General features: G+C 41.4%; 1 protein-coding gene and 1 long non-coding RNA gene across 3 annotated transcripts in view; one reads left to right on the top strand and one right to left on the bottom strand.

Annotated features, from left to right (window-relative positions):
• Positions 1–20,410, bottom strand: part of MKLN1 (muskelin 1) — a 331,746-nt gene that overhangs the window by 180,943 nt on the left and 130,393 nt on the right. The window lies entirely within an intron of this gene.
• Positions 1–20,410, top strand: part of LOC123788949 (uncharacterized) — a 31,506-nt gene that overhangs the window by 1,775 nt on the left and 9,321 nt on the right. Inside the window, exons 2-3 of the long non-coding RNA XR_015723867.1 lie at positions 13,290–13,419; positions 19,568–19,766. This is a non-coding gene — a long non-coding RNA (uncharacterized LOC123788949). The remainder of the gene's footprint in view (positions 1–13,289; positions 13,420–19,567; positions 19,767–20,410) is intronic.

The raw sequence follows: 20,410 nt of genomic DNA on the forward strand, positions 1-20,410 counted from the left end.
CTGAATGCATAGCCCATCATGGGGCTCGATGTCACAACCCCAAGATCATGATCTGAGCCAAAATCAAGAGTCGAATTTTCAACCAACTGAGCCACCCAGGCGCCCCCTGAGTGATCCTTTTTAAAAAACAATTTAGGGGTGCCTGGGTAGCGCAGTCGTTAGGCATCTGCCTTTGGCTCAGGGCGTGATCCCAGCGTTGCAGGATCGAGTCCCACATCGGGCTCCTCCTCTGGGAGCCTGCTTCTTCCTCTCCCACTCCCCCTGCTTGTGTTCCCTCTCTCGCTGGCTGTCTATCTCTGTCAAATAAATAAATAAATAATCTTTAAAAAAAAAAAAAAACAGTTTAAGCCAGTTCTTCCTGAGATGACTTTCAGTGACTTTATATTCCATTTAAGTAATATGGAGATCCCTTAGCAGAGGCCTTTAATATCCTGCCTTGATTGTCTATCCAGCCTTTTCTCTTCTCTCTCCCTTATAAGCTTTACTCCTCCCAAACTAAACTAACACACCGAATGGGCTCCTATGAAGTTCTGTGCTCTCTCTGGCCTCCAGGGCTTAGTCTAAGCCAAGCCAGGAGTACTCTCCACTATTCTTCACTTGACTAAATCCTGCTCATTTTTCAGATCATTTCATTCTGGAAAATCATTCCTCATCACCTATTTTGAGGTTAGGTGCCATTCTCTATATTTCCCCCTGGCACCCTAAGTTTCCCTCCTTATCTTAGCAAATATTGCAATATATTTTAATGTCATCTTTTTTTCCTATTCTCTCTCCGTAAACTATAACTCCCATGCAGGTAAGAGTTATGCATATCTTGTTCACAGTTGTATCCTCAGTCCTATGAGAATGTCTAGTACATAGCAGGTACTCAATAAATATTTATTGAAGAACAAATACATTACACTAAAAGGGAACTTGGGTTGCAAAGGAAAGAGAATGCCAGAACTTCTCAGACAGCAAACATGCATCCCTGAGGTGTGATTGCCATGGAGAATGTAAAGACCCAGGATAGCATGGCTTTCCTGCAGCAAAGACTTTACAAATAGTACAATAATTTAAAGTATTCATATGTTAACATAAATATAGATATGGTACTATACTGAACCCAAAATGTATGTAAATGTTAAGATAAAATAGAAGACTAAAAAAATTTCAAAATCTACAAGGATCTACAAGTAGCTCACATGTCTTAGAGATGTAGCTGTATGTCCTCCTCTGCCTTTGGGGCATTGCCTTAGGTGATAGCGTTCATTGTAAGGATACACAGGGAAGGCCTGGAAACTGTCAGCAGCCATTTAGTCCTTCTAGGTCCCCCACACTTCAAAGACTGGGACATACTGATGGCCTCATGGAGAACTGAATAATGGATCATTATTTTCAGAGATCAACAGCTCCAGTGACCTAGTCATCTTGTCATCCCTTAAAAGCAATCATCTTTTACTCTCTGATGCCTTCTCAGTATGCTTCTCATAGTAAATACTTACCAGAGAAAGTAACTGATTGTATTTGGTTTGTCGCCATTCCCTATCTTTTCCTATTTAAACAAAAAAAAAATTTATTAAGAGGTTGTGATGTACCAGCCCTTGCCTAGGTGCTAGGATAAACAAACAAGCCAGACAAGGGCCCTGCTTTCATGGAGCTTACATTCTGATAGGGTCACATATAATAAATAAGTCAACTAGATCATTTTAGTCTGTGCATTTTGAGTACTAAGAAAAGACTACACTGGAGTAATATTTAGATTGGATGGTAAAGGAAAACTTCTCTAAGAAGTTATATAGTTAAGCTAATAACCTATATAGTAAGATAGTACCAGGCATACAAAGGCTGGATAAAAAACATTCTAGGCAGAGAGAATAAACAACTGCAATGGGCCTGAGACAGGAAAGGGGTTGGTGTGTTCAAAGAATAGAAAGTATGGCTGGAGCATTGTGATGGGGGAGAGTGAAGTTGGAAAAGTAGGTATGGTAAGGAACCATGACATGGAACTATGAAGAAGAGACCTATGCAGGGACCAAGCCAAGGAGAAAGAGAAACGTGATCCATTTTACATTTTATAAAGTTCACTCTGCAAAACAGAAAATGGGTTGGAGAGAGGGAAGAGTTGACGTGAGGAGACTTGAGAGGAGGTTATTATAGTAGCCAGGCAAGAAATGGTGGTGGCTTGGACTAGCAGAGGAGACAGAGAATAGAGGTTGAATTGGGACATATTTTAGAAGTAAAGCCAACTAGACTTGCTGGTGAGGGAGGGAAGGCAGGCAGAAAAGGAATGAAGGAAAATTCCTGGGTTTGGGGTTTGCATCACTGGGTAGATAGTGATGCTTTTATTGAAAGGGGAAGATTTAGAACAGTTTCAAGGTAGAAGGAATTGAGAATTCTGAATTCAGACATTCAAATATCCAAGAGACATATGAAAAGATGCTCAACACCACTAATCAGGGAAATGCAAATCAAAACCACAATGAGATATCTCTGCACACCAGTCAGTATGGCTAGTATCAAAAAGACAAGAAATAACATGTATCAGCAAGGATGTGGAGAAAAGGGAACCCTTGTGCATGGTTGGTAGGAATGTAAATTGGTACAACCACTATAGGAAACAGTATGGATGTACCTCAGAAAATTAAAAATAGAAATATCATATGATTCAGTAATTCCACTACTGGGTATATGTTCAAGGAAAATGAAAACACTAATTTGAAAAGATACATGGGGTGCCTGGCTGGCTCAGTCAGTAGAGCGTGTGACTCTTGATCTCAGGGTCGTGAGTTCAAGCCGCACACTGGGTGTAGAACTTACTTTAAAAAAAATGAAAAGATACATGCACCCCTATGTTTATTGCAGCATTATTTATATAGCTAAGAAATAGAAGCAGCCCAAGTGTCCACTGATAGATGAAGGAATAAAGAAGCTGTGGTTTATACATGTATAGAAGAATGAAATCTTGCCTTTTGCAACAACATGAATGGACCTACAGGGTATTATGCTAAGTGAAATAAGTCAGAGAAAGACAAATATTGTATGATTTCACCTATATGTAGCATCTAAAAAAACAAATGAACAAACAAGGCAACAAAAAAACACAAACCCTCTTAAATACAGAGAACAAACTGGTGGCCAGAAGGGAGGTTGATGAGGGGATGGGTGAAATGGGTGAGGAGGATTAAGAGGTACAAAAGAGAAAAAAAAAAAAAATTCTGACATCAATATACTATTTGGGGATGCCTAATAGATATCCAAGTGGAATTGCCAAGGATGTAATATGGAGAATCTGTATTGGTCAGAGTCTTACATCTAGTCACCTTATAGGCATATTTGGCACTGATTCCTGAGTCAATAAATTTTTCTCTGAGTAGCAGAGGCACTGTCGCTCCAGGTATAGCAGCTCTAGATAGAAGAAACCATCGGTAGCAGCCTTCTGCGGAAGAGTATGTAGGGGCACGAGAATAGTCTATGGAAAGAAACCTAGAGTATGTGTTGAAAATCTGAGTTTTTGTTCCTAGGTCTGGTACTTTTCTAGCCATGAGACCTTGGGAAAGTCACATAACTTCTCTGAGTCTCATTTTCCACCCCTATAAAGTGAATTTAATCAAACCTATCCTGTCTACTTCACAAGGGGGTTTTGAAGATCAAGTGAAGGAAGAGAACAATTATTAAGTGCTTAGCTTATCTACTGTGAGGTGACGTGAGTTCTCATTTAATTCTCAGAGAAACTCTGAGATATAAATATTATTATTCCCCTTTCACAAATGAGAAAAGTAAGACTTAGAAAGGTTAAATACTTGTTGTCTTTGGTTTGCTTCTTCACATGTGCGGGACAAAAGAGAGTGGGGTGGGTGGATTCCTTCCCCTGACACCTGCCTGTAAGGTCACTCTGAGCCAACTGGCCTTTTTGACCAAAGGTCACAAGTCCTCTTCCCAAATGGTCTCTCCACACAGCTCTCTCTGGTTCTGGGTTCCAGTAACCACTCCCACCCCTTGCTTCCTGTGGTTTCCTGATGTGTTCTCACACTTTTCTAAATAGTTCCTTTATTAAACTTCTTACATTGCCCAACTTGAGAATGCCATCTGTTTCCAGCTGGGACCTTCACTGATACAATAACTTATCTAAGGAGCTGTAGCCAGTCAGTGCCAGAGCCAGAATCTCTTTGGTTCAAAAGCTGGTCCTGTTCTTCTCAAGGGGTAAGAAACATAGTAAACTGTGAAGTATTATTCAGATATAAGATATAAGATGTTGTCAAATAAAAAAGAGTTAAGCACCACGAGTTAGAAAGCAAAACAAATTTGGCTGATTTATTTCTTTCCAGGCAAAGGAACACACCAGGCTAAGAGGGAAGAGAAGGTGTTTTTAATTGTAGGGAAGGGGTTTCGTGATTCTTATGTTCACTAAAGATTAAAATATACCCTCTAAATGAGCTGGAATAAATCAACAGCTTTGTACATGCTTAGTTAAAGCAAGCCTCATACTTCAGTGGTCAGGAGGAAATAAATCTTCAGATAGGTCCTGTAAGGGTCTTACTTTAGCTGACCCAGGGTTGTGCAAAGTTCATGATTTCTTTAACAGTTTTAGGTGTTGAGGAAAGTAGAAGCACAATACAATATTCGGTGTGCTATCTCCTAGGCAAACTCTGCTGTAAATGGAAGAATCTCCTTTTACAATATTAGGCAACAGATGAAGAAACTAATACCCAAATATGTTAGATGTCATGTCTAAGGTCGTTTACACAACTGGCCTTTTGCAGATCTGAATCCATAACCCAAGTACCTGATTCTCAGTGACTTTTTTCTTCATGTAATTAATGGGAACTTTTTGGGACTGCACCTACATTATTCTTCTTTCTATCCTCCGTAACTAGCCCATAGTAGATACTCAAATATTTCCTAAACTGTATGTCTTAGCTCCTCCTGAATTTCTTCTCACTAATTGTCTTAGGCAATTAAGTCTGCTATAACAAAAATACCACTAACTTTGTGGCTTAAATGACAAACACTTATTTTTCACAGTTCTGGAGGCTGGGAAGTCCAAAATCAAGGTGCAAGTAGATTCAGCATCTGATGAGAGCCCATCTCCTGATTTGCAGACATCCACCTTCTTGCTTCTGCCCCTGCCCCCCCAAATGCATGTCCTTTTCTCATGCAAAATACATTCATTTCATCCAAACAGCCCCAAAAGTCTTAGCTCATTCCAGCATAAAGTCTGAAGTCCAAAGTTTTATCCAAATATCATCTCAATCAGATATGGTTGAGAGTCATCCTGAGGCATAACTCCTCTCCAGCTATGAACCAATGAAACCAAGTAAATTAAGTGCTTCCACAATACAGTGGTAGGACAGGCACAAGATAGACGTTCCCATTCCAAATGGAAGACATGAGAAAGAGGGAAGGAGGGATGAGTCCCATGGAAGCAAGGCAAACTCTGTGAGATCTTAAAGGCTGAGAATAATCCCCTTTGGCCCCTTGCTCTGCCTTTAGTACTGCTTTTTTGACCTCCTGGGATGGTGGCCCTGCCACTGCTGCTCTGCCAGGCCAGAGAAACCCCTCCCCCCCAGGGTTCTACCTGGTGGTGGTCACACCCCCAGGACTCTGGGTAGTCCCGCCCCAGAGCTGTGGGTGAAACCCATCTGGCCTGTTGTAACAGAGGTGATAGCCTCCGCTTTTGAAACCCTGATGGCACCCCTGATCTCTGAATTGTTTTTAGGGTCATTCTTTCCCTGTCTTAAAGAATAGCTTATGTTCCAACCAAATAGCTCTGTGGTCCTGGTCCTGTAAAATCCAAGACATCCAACAGCCTTTCTTCATTCCATCCTTGTCCATCCCCTTCAGTTCACACTGAAGGATCCTTGCTGAGGTGGCTGATTAGGTCTGTGGTTCATGTCCACACTAGCCTCCTCATCAAATGGTCAGCCAGCCATACCTTTAGTGTTCTCTTCAAACATGCTTTCTCATTTTGTTGTAGTGTGGGCAGGATTAGAATTTTCCAAATCTTTAAATTCTGGTTCCTTTTTGCATAACAGTTCCGTCATCAGCTCATATCTTTCTTCTCTCATTTTACTATACGTAGTCAGGAGGAACCAAGCTACTTCTTCAACACTTTGTTTAGAAATCTCAGCTAGATACCAATTTCATCACTTGCAAATTCTACCTTCACAGAACACAAGAACAAGAACACAAATCAGCCAAATTCTTCGCCACTATATGACAAAGATCACCTTTCCTCCAGTCTCCAATAACATGTTCCTCATTTCTGTCTGAAGCCAGAATGGCCTTTATGTCCATATCTCTAGCAACATTCTATTCATGTATTCTCTTAAAAAATAGAAGGCATTCTCTCCAGCTGTCTTCCTTCTGAGCTCTCGCCAGAATCACCTTTGGTAGTCCCTTCACAGCATTACTGAGTTTTTCCAGCGTGTACCCCCAAACTCCAGCCCCTACCCATTTCCCACTTCCAAAGCTGCTTCCACACTCTTGGGTATTTATTACAGCGGCATGCCCACTTCTTCTTCTTTTTTTTTTTTTTAAGATTTTATTTATTTATTTGACAGAGAGAGAGAGAGACAGCCGGCAAGAGAGGGAACATAAGCAGGGGGAGTGCGAGAGGAAGAAGCAGGCTCTCAGCGGAGGAGCCCGATACGGCGGGGCTCCATCCCAGGACTCGGGGTTCACACCCTGAGCCGAAGGCAGACGCTTAACAACTGAGACACCCAGGCGCCCCAGCATGCCCACTTCTGTGTACCAGTTTTTGTCTTAGTTAGCTTGGGCTACTGTAACAACAATACAATAGACTACGTGGCTTAAATAGCTATTAACCTTAAAAATAAAAGTTATTTTGCCAGCAAAAATCAATTTATTCAGAAATAGCAGAGAGTTGCAGTTCAGGACATGCAAGCTACGGTAAAACCATAGACAAGTCCAACAGGCAAAGGAGAGGGATATGTATTTGAAAAAGAAAGAAGTTGGAAAGGATTGTTTTGAATGAAAGTCCATTGGAGAAAAGAAAGAGTTCAGGGTGATGACTTCTCATTAGCTGAGTTGCAGAGGAAGTCAATGTCTTGTAGGAGATACAATGTACATCTTTTCCCTGTTGGGACCTGTAATTGATGATTCTTTCCTGGTGATGATTCTTCTGTTGGAGTCTGTAGTTGACACTTCTGTTGGGAGAGTGTAACTGACAATTCTTCCTGTAACTGACACTGAGTGGTATGTCTGTCCTCTGTCTCCTTCAGTGAGGTTTTCCTTTATTAATTTTCAACCACAAACATTTATTTCTAACACTTAGAGGCTGGGAAGTCCAAACTCAAGGCACCGGTAGATTTGGTGTCTACAGCCTTATTCCTAGTTTGCAGATGGCGGCCTCCTTGCTGTATGGCAGAGAGAAGAGTTCTGGTCTCATCCCCTTACAAGGGCCCTAATCCTATCAAGAGGCTCCACCTTCATGACCTCATCAAAATATAATCACCTCCTAAAGGCCCCACCTTCTAAAACCATCACATCAGGGAGTAGGGGCTTCAACATAAGAATCTGAAGAAAACACAAACATAGCACTAATTTATGATTATATTTTTTAAAAATTAAAGGAGTTTCCTTAGGAATCATCTATAGATCAGAAGACTGGAAAGAATTAAAGGTATGGGGGCTATCCATCCATTTTTGGTTAGTAAATGAAGAAAATCATCATGGGGATTAGAATTTGCCCCAAAATAATTCCCACTGAGCATTTCTTGCATACCAGGAATATTCATGCAATATCTCAGTGAATCCTCACAGCAGCCCTGCAAGTAAACTCAGATTCTTGGAGGTCAAGATTCACCAAACTCACATGTGCCCTATTATACAATTCTCAAATGTATACATTCAGGATTCAGAAGGCCAAGAGAAATACGTGATATATTCCTAAAACTAATAGTTCTGCCGCCACCTTGATTCTGTTCTCTCATGCTTGCTGTATTAACTCATTTCAACTTTGCTATTGTTGTTTGGAATTATTTGAGCACAACACTGCCGAAAGGAGCAGATGAAAAGCAAATACCAGCACTTTGTAAGTAAGGGGATATCCCCTTTATTTCTTAGGACAAAGGAACTTCAGCTAGCCCCAATGGGGCCTCTGCGCAGGTCTCAGGTGAACACTGAGACTAGCTTCAGGTGGGAAGCTCAGGTCTGTCTGCTCCCAGGAGATGGCAGCAGCAGCCGCCACAGCCTCAGCCTGCTGGAGATAACAGAATTCGTCCTTTTGCCTGTTGGCATCCAAGCCTAGAAATTCCTGGTATTAGACACCGCTTTATCCCTCCCTTGGTTCGCTGAGCTTCGTTGGAGCTGAGACACAGGGAGTGCAGGAACTGGCTGATTCGTCATCTCATAAGTGCCTAGTTGTTTTTTTTTTTAAACACTTTGGTCTGAACTGTGACCTTGAAGCATGTGTGAAGGAGGACCAGGAAGTCTCTGGCCAAGAGCTTCAAAAAGAAACAAATACAGTTGACCCTTGAAGCCGGGTTAGGGGCAACAACCTCCGTCCCCACCCTCTTGCAGTCAAAAATCCACATATAACTTTTGACTCTCTAAAAACTTAACTGCATATATCCTACTGTTGACTGGAAGCCTTTCTGATAACATAAACAGTCAATTAATCCATATTTTGTATGTGTATTTTACGCTGTATTCTTACACTAAAGTAAGCTGGAGAAAGAAAACATTATTAAAATCACAAGGAAGAGAAAATACATTTACAGTACTGTACTGTATTTCTTTAAAAAAAAAAAAATCTGCATATACACGGACCCATGCAGTTCAAACCCGTGTTATTCCAGGGTCAACGGTAGTAACTTAAACAGTTATATCCACACAGGCATAAATGCAGAAGACCCCAGCTCTCGGTTTGGTACCACACCAAGAATATAGATTCTCCACCCAACCTCCCAGCTACCAGCCAGCTGACCTTGTTAGGGAATCTGTCAGAGCTGCAATTTCCTCTTCGACCTAGTGTGGACTCAGTGATGTAAAGTGCCTGCTTATTCTTAAATTACGAGTTACTGTACTTTTATTTTCTGGATTAAGTAAGGTTGGGCCTTCACCCTTCCAGAATTCTAAAAATCCCAGACACAACATGTGCTACGGGATCCAAGTTAATCCCAGGTGAGCACATATCCTGGTTCGGCAAACACTGCCAGCTGCCTGGGAGGTGGGCAGGAATCCCAGGAAATGTCTGAACACCACACAGCTATGGATGAACTGTCAACTGCTGGGGATTGCTTTGCAAATTACCACATCTAAATGAGGCTGACAAAATAATATTCCAAAAAGCAATTAACACCGACTCCTAGTGTATTTGAAAACCAGAAGTCCTTTTGGGAAAAGTGAAATCGGCTCAGAAAAAATGATCCCACCCCTCTGGGTAGAAATGTTCGAGGTTTAGGGGATTCTTCAGTCAGGACCTGTCTGTGCGTCTGCCCCACCGTCACCATCAGGGCCTCACTCTGGTTTTTGTGAAGGAGAAAATGGAACAGGCTCCTCTCATTTCCTCCCTGCTTCATCATGCTTGCTCTCACCTTCATTGCCTGGATGGCTGCAACTTTCATCCATTCACTCAGTAAGTACTTATTGGACATCTACTATGTGCCAGATACTGGGAATATACCTGGCTATTAAGGAGTTCACAGTCAACTAGTCAAATAGTAAATGGGTTAAATATACAAAGTAGCCAGAAAGGATTAGCACATAAATATAAATCAGAAAGTAATGATAGTGGCCATAGTGGTGGTTACCAGAAGCATTGGCTGCATAAGGCCACAGGCCAAATATCTTTTCTAATTAAAGCTATACCCACAATATAATAGAATCATCTAGAGTAGGCCTACAGGTATTGGCCCCTGCAGGTTTCTCAAGGCAACCCTTCTTTCCTGTTTCACATGAAAATCGTCATGGGAGAATCCCTTCCTGGTCTAGGAAACTTACAGTCCAGAAAGCCACTTTAAATAGAAATATGCATCTGTTACCTGACATGAAAGGATCGCTGACTGGGGACAGCTTCTCCCTTTATGTTTTCTGCATTAGAATATCAGCACAGGGGATGGGCAGGTTAAATAAGTTTCAGTGTCAACTGAAACAGGGAACTGTGGAATGACAGAAGTAGGAGAGCACAGGGACCGTGAATTCTAGGTGGCTCTGCACTAGAAAAAAGAACCAGATCCAGCATGTAGAGCAGGTCAGAGAGTAAGGCAACAGGGATGTTGTGGGACAAGGGACTCAGCTGAGCTATATAGTACAACAAACAAACAGAGAAGAAGCAAACCAGTTCTCCTGGTTCCCCAACAGCTCAGATCAATCTCAGGAGGTCAACTGAAGTTTGTCTTCAAAGAGATACCAGATGTTCTCATAATGTTGGAATTGGGCCAAAACATGTCTCAAATGCAGATTTTTATAGAAACCTTTCTTATATTGATAATTTTATTTTCTTCCTCTATATTTCCATACAAGCTCAAAATTATCCCCCCCCCCCCAAACTCTACAACCAATTTCCAGCAATGTCAGTTACTAAACACATAGCACAAAGGTTGAGAACCTCTGGCCTTTGGTCTAATTTTATGCAATTTAATGTTTAGGTCACTGCTTTCAGAGCCCCAAAAATAGCCAGCATTATACTGGGATTCTCTGGTGAGCACATTCAGAGAGATTCCGCTAAGCAGTGGCTCTCATTCTTGGCTGCATATTGGAATCCCATGGGAAACTTGTAAAAATCCCCACATCACATCCCAAAACAGTGACATATTAGGGGTGGGACCTAAGCATTGGTATATTAATTTTAAGTTTCTCAAAAGGTTTCTTTTTTTTTTTCTTTCCCTTAAAATCATGGATGTGGATTTATTTACCAAAGGTGCTGGCCCAGGGCTGGTTCCGCCAGCCAGGCCTGTAATTCCTCAAAAGATTTCTATGTGCCACCAGGGTTGGGAACTTTTCCTCCGTATGTCTTAGCAGGAAGCTGTTGGTACCTGATAGCTAAGCTCTCCTTCTCCATTTGGAATTTTCCCCGAGAAGTAAGCATCAAGGAACCAGATGCTGCAACGGCAGCTAGCTTGGACATCCACTTGGTTGTAAGGTTTCCATTTCGACTTTCCCACCTTGTCCACCAGGTCTACAATTAAAATGACTTGGGTACTTAAAGTTGTGAACAACGGTTAATTGGTATTTTAAAGAGAAATGGTAACAGGTGATGCTGGTGTACATGCCACACTCTAGAGACCCCACATTCATCCTAAAAGCAAACAAATATACTTCTTTAAATCCCCCACACTGTGGGGCACCTGGGTGGCTCGGTTGAGTATCCAACTCTTGGTTTTGCCTCAGGTCATGATCTCAGGGATCATGGGATCAAGCCCCACATTGGGCTCCGTGCTCAGTGGTGGAGGGGTCTGATTGGGATTCTCTGTCTCTCTCCTTCTGCACCTCCCCCATGCTCTCTCTCTCAAATAAATAAATAATTTTTTTAAAAAAAGAGCAATCCCCCACACTAAGTGTTTTTCCTCTCCTCCTTCTTTACCCATTTTTCTCTTCCCCTCTCTTCCTACCTGTCTCCTTCAGCTGCTCTCCCACACTATCAGTCTTTCTGTCCTGCTCCTCTTACCCCTTGTTGCTCTCACTCCCCTCTGCATCTCCCTATTCCTTCTGCATCTGACTTGACTTCTTTCATCCTATCATCTCCCTCTAACCTACAACACTTACCTCTCCTCTCTTTCATCTTTTCCACTTGCTTCTCCTTAATGGACTATTCCATAGAACAAAAACATTGTCAGGTATTTATAATTACTAAATAAGGTATTTGTTGTTAACTTTATTTTTTTTTTAAAGATTTATTTATTTATTCAACAGAGATAGAGACAGCCAGCGAGAGAGGGAACACAAGCAGGGGGAGTGGGAGAGGAAGAAGCAGGCTCATAGCGGAGGAGCCTGATGTGGGGCTCGATCCCAGAACACCGGGATCACGCCCTGAGCCGAAGGCAGACGCTTAACCGCTATGCCACCCAGGCGCCCCTGTTGTTAACTTTAAAAGCAGATAAGTTCTGGGGTGCCTGGCTGGCTCAGCCGGTAGAGCGTGCAACACTTGACCTCGAGGTCATGAGTTCAAGTCCCATGTTGGGCTGTTGGGTGTAGCGATGACTTTAAATAAATAAAAATAAAAGCAATTAAGTTCTGAAAATGCTATATTTGTCTCTCTGAGGAGGAAAAAAAACTTGCTCATAGTTAGCATTCTTTAAATACTATCTATAATAATTATTTTTCTTGTAACTTCCTTTATTGGCTTTAGGTTACTTTTTTCATGTAGTTCAGTGACCCTCAATACAAAAATGGTCCTTTGTTCTTCAGTAACCCCGACAACAGTAGCTGACATTGCTATAAAAAGAGAAACAAGCTAAAAACAGTAGAGTGTATGCACCCTGAATTGCATATTCAGTTGCAAAATCATCATTATCATTATTATTGTAATTGCAGAGAGGAGGCATTTAAATAATTGTTCAAAGTATCTTCTTGAGGAAATAAGGAAATCAGGGCCGGCTGTCACAAACCAACCTACAATGATAATCCCGGTATATGCATCTTCAGTATTCATAGCAACGCTGCAGTAACAAATTTATGCATTCATCTAATGTCCTTAAACAACCTAAAAAATAACAAACAAACCTTGATCAAATCCATTGTGTCACTTGGTAGTTGACCTGTGTTTTTAAGCAGTGTCCCTGAACAATCTTAGAATCATAAGCCACCAAACACAAATTGCACCATCAATTCAATGACAAACTGGGATGGGTGGGCCAACATCCACCCGCTATGTCAGGGCCACAAATCTAGATACACAAATAGAGTGGAAACGGTGTAGATAGATCATCAGACAACTAAAACATATGGGAGAAATATCCACAAAAACAGACATGTTCTATTGACTTGAAATTTGTAAACAAACGGGAACTCTGAGAAAAGGGGGAAGGTCTTGTTTTTAGTTTAGTGAAATCAGCCAAAAGTTTTTGAGGTTTTCTCTTCCTAAGATACAGCTGTGAAATGACTAATAGGAATGAAGTGAGGCTGCACCAAGAACTGAATGTGCCACTTCACTGGGAACAGAAAATGTTCCCCTGATAGAGGCTGTCCTCTCAGATGAGTACCTTGGGTGTTTTAAAGAGGAGCTGCCAGACGCAGATACGGTGCATTTACAAAGAACAAGAATTATTCATGCATCTTTGCAACTTTTCCCCATGTTTGTGGTACTTTTGGATAAGGTTTGTGTCTTCCATTCCATGTCCCTGAAGAAACTCAGGAGAGAGGGAAGAAGGAAGAAGGAGAAAAAAACTTCTTGTTACATTGTTTTATCCTTGCTGGGCTACTGTTGTGTTCCAGTTGGAGTCTTGCTGAAGACTTGGCCTGAGTAATTTGAGAAGGGTGAGTGACCAATACTTAAGAAAGTTAGTAATTGCTCTGATCCAGCCTTCCCAAGTTCTAAAAATCATACAACTAGTTGTAATGAATCAGTATTATTTGAAAACTTGCATCCCCAGCTAAAATCGAGTTTCCCACATACAGCCTCATCCTGTTTCAGTAATTAAAATATTTTTTCTACAAAAGTATCAGAAGGGATACTGATTGACATTTTGAAAGATGTTTCAGGGCACAATCTGTGTATTTTATTTCATTGTAGAAGTAAGACACCATACCAACATAAAAATAAATTCAAACTTCCAAAAAAGTTAACTATTATTATTATTATTATTATTATTATTATTTCTGTTAACTATTTGTGTAGTCTTTCCACATAAGCACATATATACACCATTTTTACACAAAGCAGACCATATAATATACAGTGCCCTACTGTGAGATAACAGAAAAAATATATATATTGGGGGTGCCTGGGTGACTCAGTCGGTTAAGCGTCCAACTCTTGATTTCGGTTCGGGTCATGGTCTCAGGGTTTTGAGATTGAGCCCCGAGTCAGGCTCTGCGCTGGGCATAGAGCCTGCTTAAGACTCTCTCTCTCTCCATCTCCCCTGCTGCTCCCCTCTCTCTAAAAAAAGAAAAAATATATATTGGTTTCTAACCCCCAGTTCCTGGCACAGAGCTCCTAAAGCGCTTGTTAAATTTCTAAGTGATAAGAGCACTAGGAGCATCTTTTGTCCTAATATTTGGTCTTTGATCCACTTCCTGACACCAGTTCCTAAATCCCTTTGAATTTCCTGGCAGTGTCCTTTGTTCTAAGGAGGTGGGCTCCTAGATAGCTCCTGAATAGGGGGTGGTCCCCAGAAAGACCAAGCCATGATTATAAGCTTGGAATTTTCAGCTGTACCCCTCATTCTCCAGAGAGGGGAGAAGGGCTGGAAATGGAGTTAATAATTGATAATGCCTATGTGATGAAGCCTCCATGAAAATCCCAATAATATGGGGTTCAGAGAGCTTCCAGATTGGTGAACACATCCAGCTATTGGGAGTGATGCAACCCAACTCATTAGGGACAGGAGATCCTGCACTTGGGACCCTCCCAGACCTTGCCCTATGTATCTCTTCATCTGGCCGTTCATCTATATCTTTTACATTATCCTTTATTACACAATAATCTGGTAAACATAATTGTTTCCCTGAGTTCTGTGAGCTCTTTTAGCAAATAATCGAATCCAAAGGGTAGGAGGTCATGGGAACCTCCGATTTGTAGCCAAGTCAGACAGAAGTTGTGGATAACTTAGGGACCTACTACTTGAGATTGGCTACAGTTGCCACTTTAATGCACCAGGGTTTGATTTGAATTCCACTATGTCATATAGTATAGGTTAAAAAATTAGGTTTTACTATGAAAAGAGGAAACTTACAAAATCCAAGTCATTAAGAGAAGGGAGGATTCTTATTCTCCCTGGCTGACCTGCTGGCCCCACAGAATGGTTTGTGTTCCAGGGAAGGGAACTCTGCCTCTCTTTTAATCTCTTTTTTTATATAGAGCAAGTAAGTGTGAGAGTAAGCCTTATCAGTGAAAGGAATAATCAGACTGTCTTGGCATCAGGCAGCCTGGACTTTAGTGCCAGCTCTTTACCAGAGTTGTCTGGGAAACACACGAGCTGCCCAGCATCTAGACTTTTGGGCCCCTGGGATGTTACACAAGCGAAGCCGGTGGTCCCATGGAAAGCAGAGCTTGGGGACAGTTCCTCAGGCTGGGAAAAGCCCCTTTCCTCAGCCTCCAACCCCCCATACCTGGTTCGAGCTAGTTCATTGTCCAAGCAATGCAGAATGAGCACCCAGATTCATTTAGAAGAAGCCTACTCTTTGTATCACATTAAATTAGTTAAGAAGTCAGGAAATGGAGATGAGGTTAACTACTTTTTTACTCCCAACTCTTTATTTTGAAAATTTTCAAACCCACAAAGGTCAAAAGAATGATACAATGAATGAATGCCCTTATATTCTTCACCTAGATTCATCAATTGTCATCTGTGCTGTATCTCTTTCTATAAATACACATTTTTATGCACTGAAGCATTTGAAAGTAAGTTGAATACTTTATGATGGTTCACTAAAATAGTTCCGCATACATCTCCTAAGAATAAAGGCATTCTCCTGCATAACTGCAATGCCATTTTCAGACCCAGGAAAATTAATGATTTGATATCTTTAATTCCACATTTAAATTTCTCTAATTGTCCTAAATGTTTTTTATGGCCATCTTTTTTTTTTATTGGATCTAAGATCTTAACAAGGTTCATACATTGCATTTGATTCTGTCTCTAGTCCAGGGCCCCAAAGTGAACATTCAGCTTTTCATTGTCATGACTAGGGGTGCTATTGGCATCTAGCAGATAGAGACCATGGATGCCTGCTAAGTATCCTACAATACACAGACAACGCCCCATAACAAAGAATTAGCTGACCCGAAATGTCAATTAGTGTTGAGATTGAAAAACCTTGTTCTAGTCTATCTAGAACAGTCTCCTCTCATTTTTTGTTGTTGTTTTTCATGACATGGACTTGTAATACCCAAGCTGATTGTAATACAGAATTTTCCATACTCCAGGACTTTCTGATTTTTTTTATGATTAGCTTCCATTTGAACATATTTGGCAAGAATAGTACATAGATCATTGTAATGATTAGCTATTACTGCATACCAACCCATCCCCACACTCAGGGGCATTCAACCATTGACTAGGTAGTTCTGCTGATCTGGCTGGGCTCAGCTGATTTTGGCTGGACTCATTCATGGATCTGTAGTCATTTGGCACATTGACTGGGGGCTGGCTGGTCTAGGATCCCTGGTCAACTGGGGTGACTGGGCTCAGCTCCATTCATTTCACACTTAGCAGGCTGGCCCTGGCCTATTCTCATGGAAGAGGTAGGGTCTGAAAAAAAGTGGAAGTGTGTAACATCTATCAAGGCCTAGGCTTAGAACTGGTACTCTATCACTTAACTGCATTATATTGGCCAACCAAGATAACAAAGCCAGCCTGTATTCAAGTGACAGAGAAATAAACTCTACCTCTTGATGGGAGTTGCTGCAAAGTCACATTGCAAGGGGTGCGGATAAGGAGGGAAAGAATCTGGGCCTATTGCAATCAGTCTATCAAAGTGATATCCTGTACCTCGTACAGCATCGTATCAGGAGGAAAATAATATCAGATTGTTCCACTATTAGAGATGTTAAGTTGTGATACTTGATGAAGTATCCACTCTTTAGATATGTGCAGCGATGCTTGGGTGCACTGCTACCCTGCCTACCATTGTTTTAGTTCCCTAGGGCTGTTGTAACAAAGTAACCACAAATTGGGTGGCTAACACAACAGAAATGTATCATCTCATAGTTCTGAAGGCTGGAAGTGTCGGCAGAGCTCCCTCCGAAACTTTTAGGAGAGAATTCTTCCTCGCCTCCTCTAGCTTCTGGTAGCCCCAGACATTCCTTGGCTTGTGCACTTCAATTCAGCCTCCATATTCACATGGCATCCTCCCTGTGTCTCTGTATCTTCACATGACCATCCTCTTGCAAGGACACCAGTCATACTGGATTAGAGTCTCATCCTATTCCAGGATGACCTCATCTTGACAGATTACATCTGCAATGACCCTATTTCCAAATAAGACCACGTTCTAGGGGCGCCTGGGTGGCACAGCGGTTAGGCGTCTGCCTTCAGCCCAGGGCATGATCCTGGCGATCTGGGATCGAGCCCCACATCAGGCTCTTCCACTGTGAGCCTGCTTCTTCCTCTCCCACTCCCCCTGCTTGTGTTCCCTCTCTCGCTGGCTGTCTCTATCTCTGTCAAATAAATAAATAAAATCTTTAAAAAAAAAAAAAAAGACCACGTTCTAGGGTCCCGGGGGTAGGACTTCAACATACCTTTCTCGGGAAACACAACTGAACCTATAACACCCATCAACCCTTCACCCAAAGGTTTTATCCATCCACGTATAGTCTTTGAATGAGTTCATTACATTGGGAATTGCATAACAGTGTTTTTCTTAAACCTCATAATTTAGCTGGCATTCTTCTGTAAAGAAGAAGGTTTTTTGTTTTCCTATTTCCTTCCCCATCTCTTCTTTCCTCCCCCCTTTTTAGTCACTTTGAATGTGTGGCTTTTTCTTTGTATATAACCATCATTTTTATACAACCATACAAACAAAATTTTGGTGATCAGATTGTCTCAAATTTGACTAATGAGAGTCCCTAAAGTCAACTCTTAATGAAAAAAAGTACAGTAAGTATTTAAGTTTTATTGAATTTAAAATTCTTCTTATTAATATGTAATGTGACTAGTCCCACTAATCTATCCCATAGGACCTACTTCTGCTGTCCCCATAAGTCAGGGCTTATATTTTCTCCCTGGGGAGGCTATGTGATTGTTTCCCATGGGAAAAGTCTCATCATCGTTTCTAAAGTACAGCCATAAAAAAAAAAAAAAACTAAAAACACCCTGTCATTTACTGAGTATACTATTTTACATATGCTATTTAAAATGTCATAATAACTCTGTGCCTAAGTAATGTTACTATATATTACAAATGAGAAATCAGAAGTTTAAAGTGAGATACTGGAAAGAGTATGGATTTTGTATACTGGTGGTTTGAATCCTGTCTTTATCACCTATCAGGTATATGATCTAGGGTCTCTGTAGGCATAGGTTTGTTTATCTGTACTATAATGATGAGGATACTTGCCTCACACGTCTGAGCCTGGCTGCTTACCTGACCTAGAGTGGGTGTCTATTAGTTCTCTCTTTCCATATCCTGATAACTTCTAGGTCATGTTGGATAAATGACAGTGCCACAGAGTCTACTAGCAAGTAATTAATTTCATTAATTCAGAATATGCTCCCTAGGTATTAGAGATAGCTCAACCTAAGTGTTAACTAAGATTTACCTTTAAATATCTTTGGGGGGAAAAAAGTTCCCTAATCCATTTCTTTTTTTTTTTTTAAAGATTTTATTTATTTATTCGACAGAGATAGAGGCAGCCAGCGAGAGAGGGAACACAAGCAGGGGGAGTGGGAGAGGAAGAAGCAGGCTCATAGTAGAGGAGCCTGATGTGGGGCTCGATCCCACAACGCCGGGATCACGCCCTGAGCCGAAGGCAGACGCTTAACCGCTGTGCCACCCAGGCGCCCCCCCCAATCCATTTCTTAAACAATATTGTGGGAAGGAAATCATATCTATTCAACTTAAGAGAACAACTTTTAGGGAGATCTTTTGCATTTTGCATGGATATTAGGAAGCTCATTTACAAATCAATCTTTAAAAAAGACTCAATTTGTTCATCTGAAAACATTGTATTCATTCATCCCACAAATAGTATTTAGCACCTACTATGTCCCATGCAATGTTCTAGGCTCTTGGGATACATCAAAGAATAAAACAAATATTCTTGGGGCTCGTGGGTGGCTCAGTCACTTAAGCATCCAACTCTTGATTTTACCTCAGGTCATGATCTCAGAGTCATGAGATCGAGCCCAGGTTTCAGCTCAGGTCGTGATCTCAGGGTTATAAGATTGAGCCCCTTGGGCTCTGTGCTGGGCATGCTAGCCTGCTTAAGATTTCCTCTCTCTCTGCACCCTCCCACTGCTCGCACATGCCCTGTCTCTCTAAAAAAAAAACAACGAACAAACAAACCCTCAATATTCCTGCTTTATTTACCTTTTAGTTGGGGGAGATAGGTGAAAAACAAATAAATTTGCAAATTTTATACCGTATTAGAAGTAGGTATGTGCTAATGAGAAAAAGAAACAAAGTAGGGGTGTACAGGAGGGGACAGCAATTTGGAATAGGCTCGTCATCATTTATAAGGTGATATTTTTGAGCAAAGACTTAAAGGAGGTGAAGAAAGTGGTCAGGTGGCCATCCGGGAGAACAGCAAATACAAAGGCCCTTGGGCAGGAGTGTGCTTGGCCTACTAGAGGCACAGCAAGGAGGCCGGGGTAGCTGGAGTGCGTGAAGGAGGGGAAGTGTCTTATTTATCTAACAAACACTCAGCTAGTCCTTGCTAGTAGCAGTATTTTAAGCACTTAAAAATATTAACTAATCCTCCCAACAACTATGTGAAGTGGATACTGTTGTTCTCTTTTACCAGATGACAAAACTGAAGCAAGAAGGTTAACAAACCACCCCCAAATGATGGAACTGTCAAGTGACAGCTGGGGCACTCAGTAGTCTGTCTCCAGAGGCTTTGGGGGCTTTGAGGCACCGAAGGATGCTATACTGCCTCCTAGAAATAAGAGATGAGATCCAGTTATGGGGGACCAGTTCCCACAGGTCATCAGAGGCCATTGGTAAGGATTTGGGTTTTGTTCTGAGTGATAGAGGTTTTGAACAGAAGCGTGATATGTGTTTGTTTCTGTTGTTGTTCCAGAAATTTCCAAATCATTTACATACTTTAAGTATTTAAAGTATCTGGCATTTCATATGCTTATGCAAATTCAAAAGAATTTCAACTTCTGGGAAAAAAAGAAAACTTGATATGTGTAATCCGGAGATGATATCCCATCAAATACCATTTGTGTAAAGAGGAATGTCTTCTGTTCTAACATCTTACAAGAACTTTTTTATTGTAAAGACCTAGCAACACTTAAGTAGCTGGCTGTGCTTTCTTGGGGGCACCAAGGCAAAGTTTTGACCAAAAAACGTTCTTTTCTTACTTCAAAGGGAGAAAAAAAATGTATAGAGGCAAATGGACTATTTAAGATATGTCCTGTCTCCTACCAAAAATAATGGGTTACTGGTGCTGCTTTCTTGGGGCTTAATATGTCAGCACCCTGTAGGGGGCCACCCTCCTTCACTGGGGCTTCATGACTTCAAGTGTTGGAGTGATCCAGAGGCAGCTGCCGTGGAGAGGAATTAAAGGACTGTGGCATGAGCCACCCACCCTGCTCCAGGAGTACTTAGGACCAGTACTGACAGAGTCAGTCTGGAGAAG

Source organism: Ursus americanus, chromosome 3 (genome assembly GCF_024610735.1).
Source record: "Ursus americanus isolate L20-20 chromosome 3, mUrsAme1.1.p, whole genome shotgun sequence".
NCBI classification, from domain to species: Eukaryota; Metazoa; Chordata; class Mammalia; order Carnivora; family Ursidae; genus Ursus; species Ursus americanus.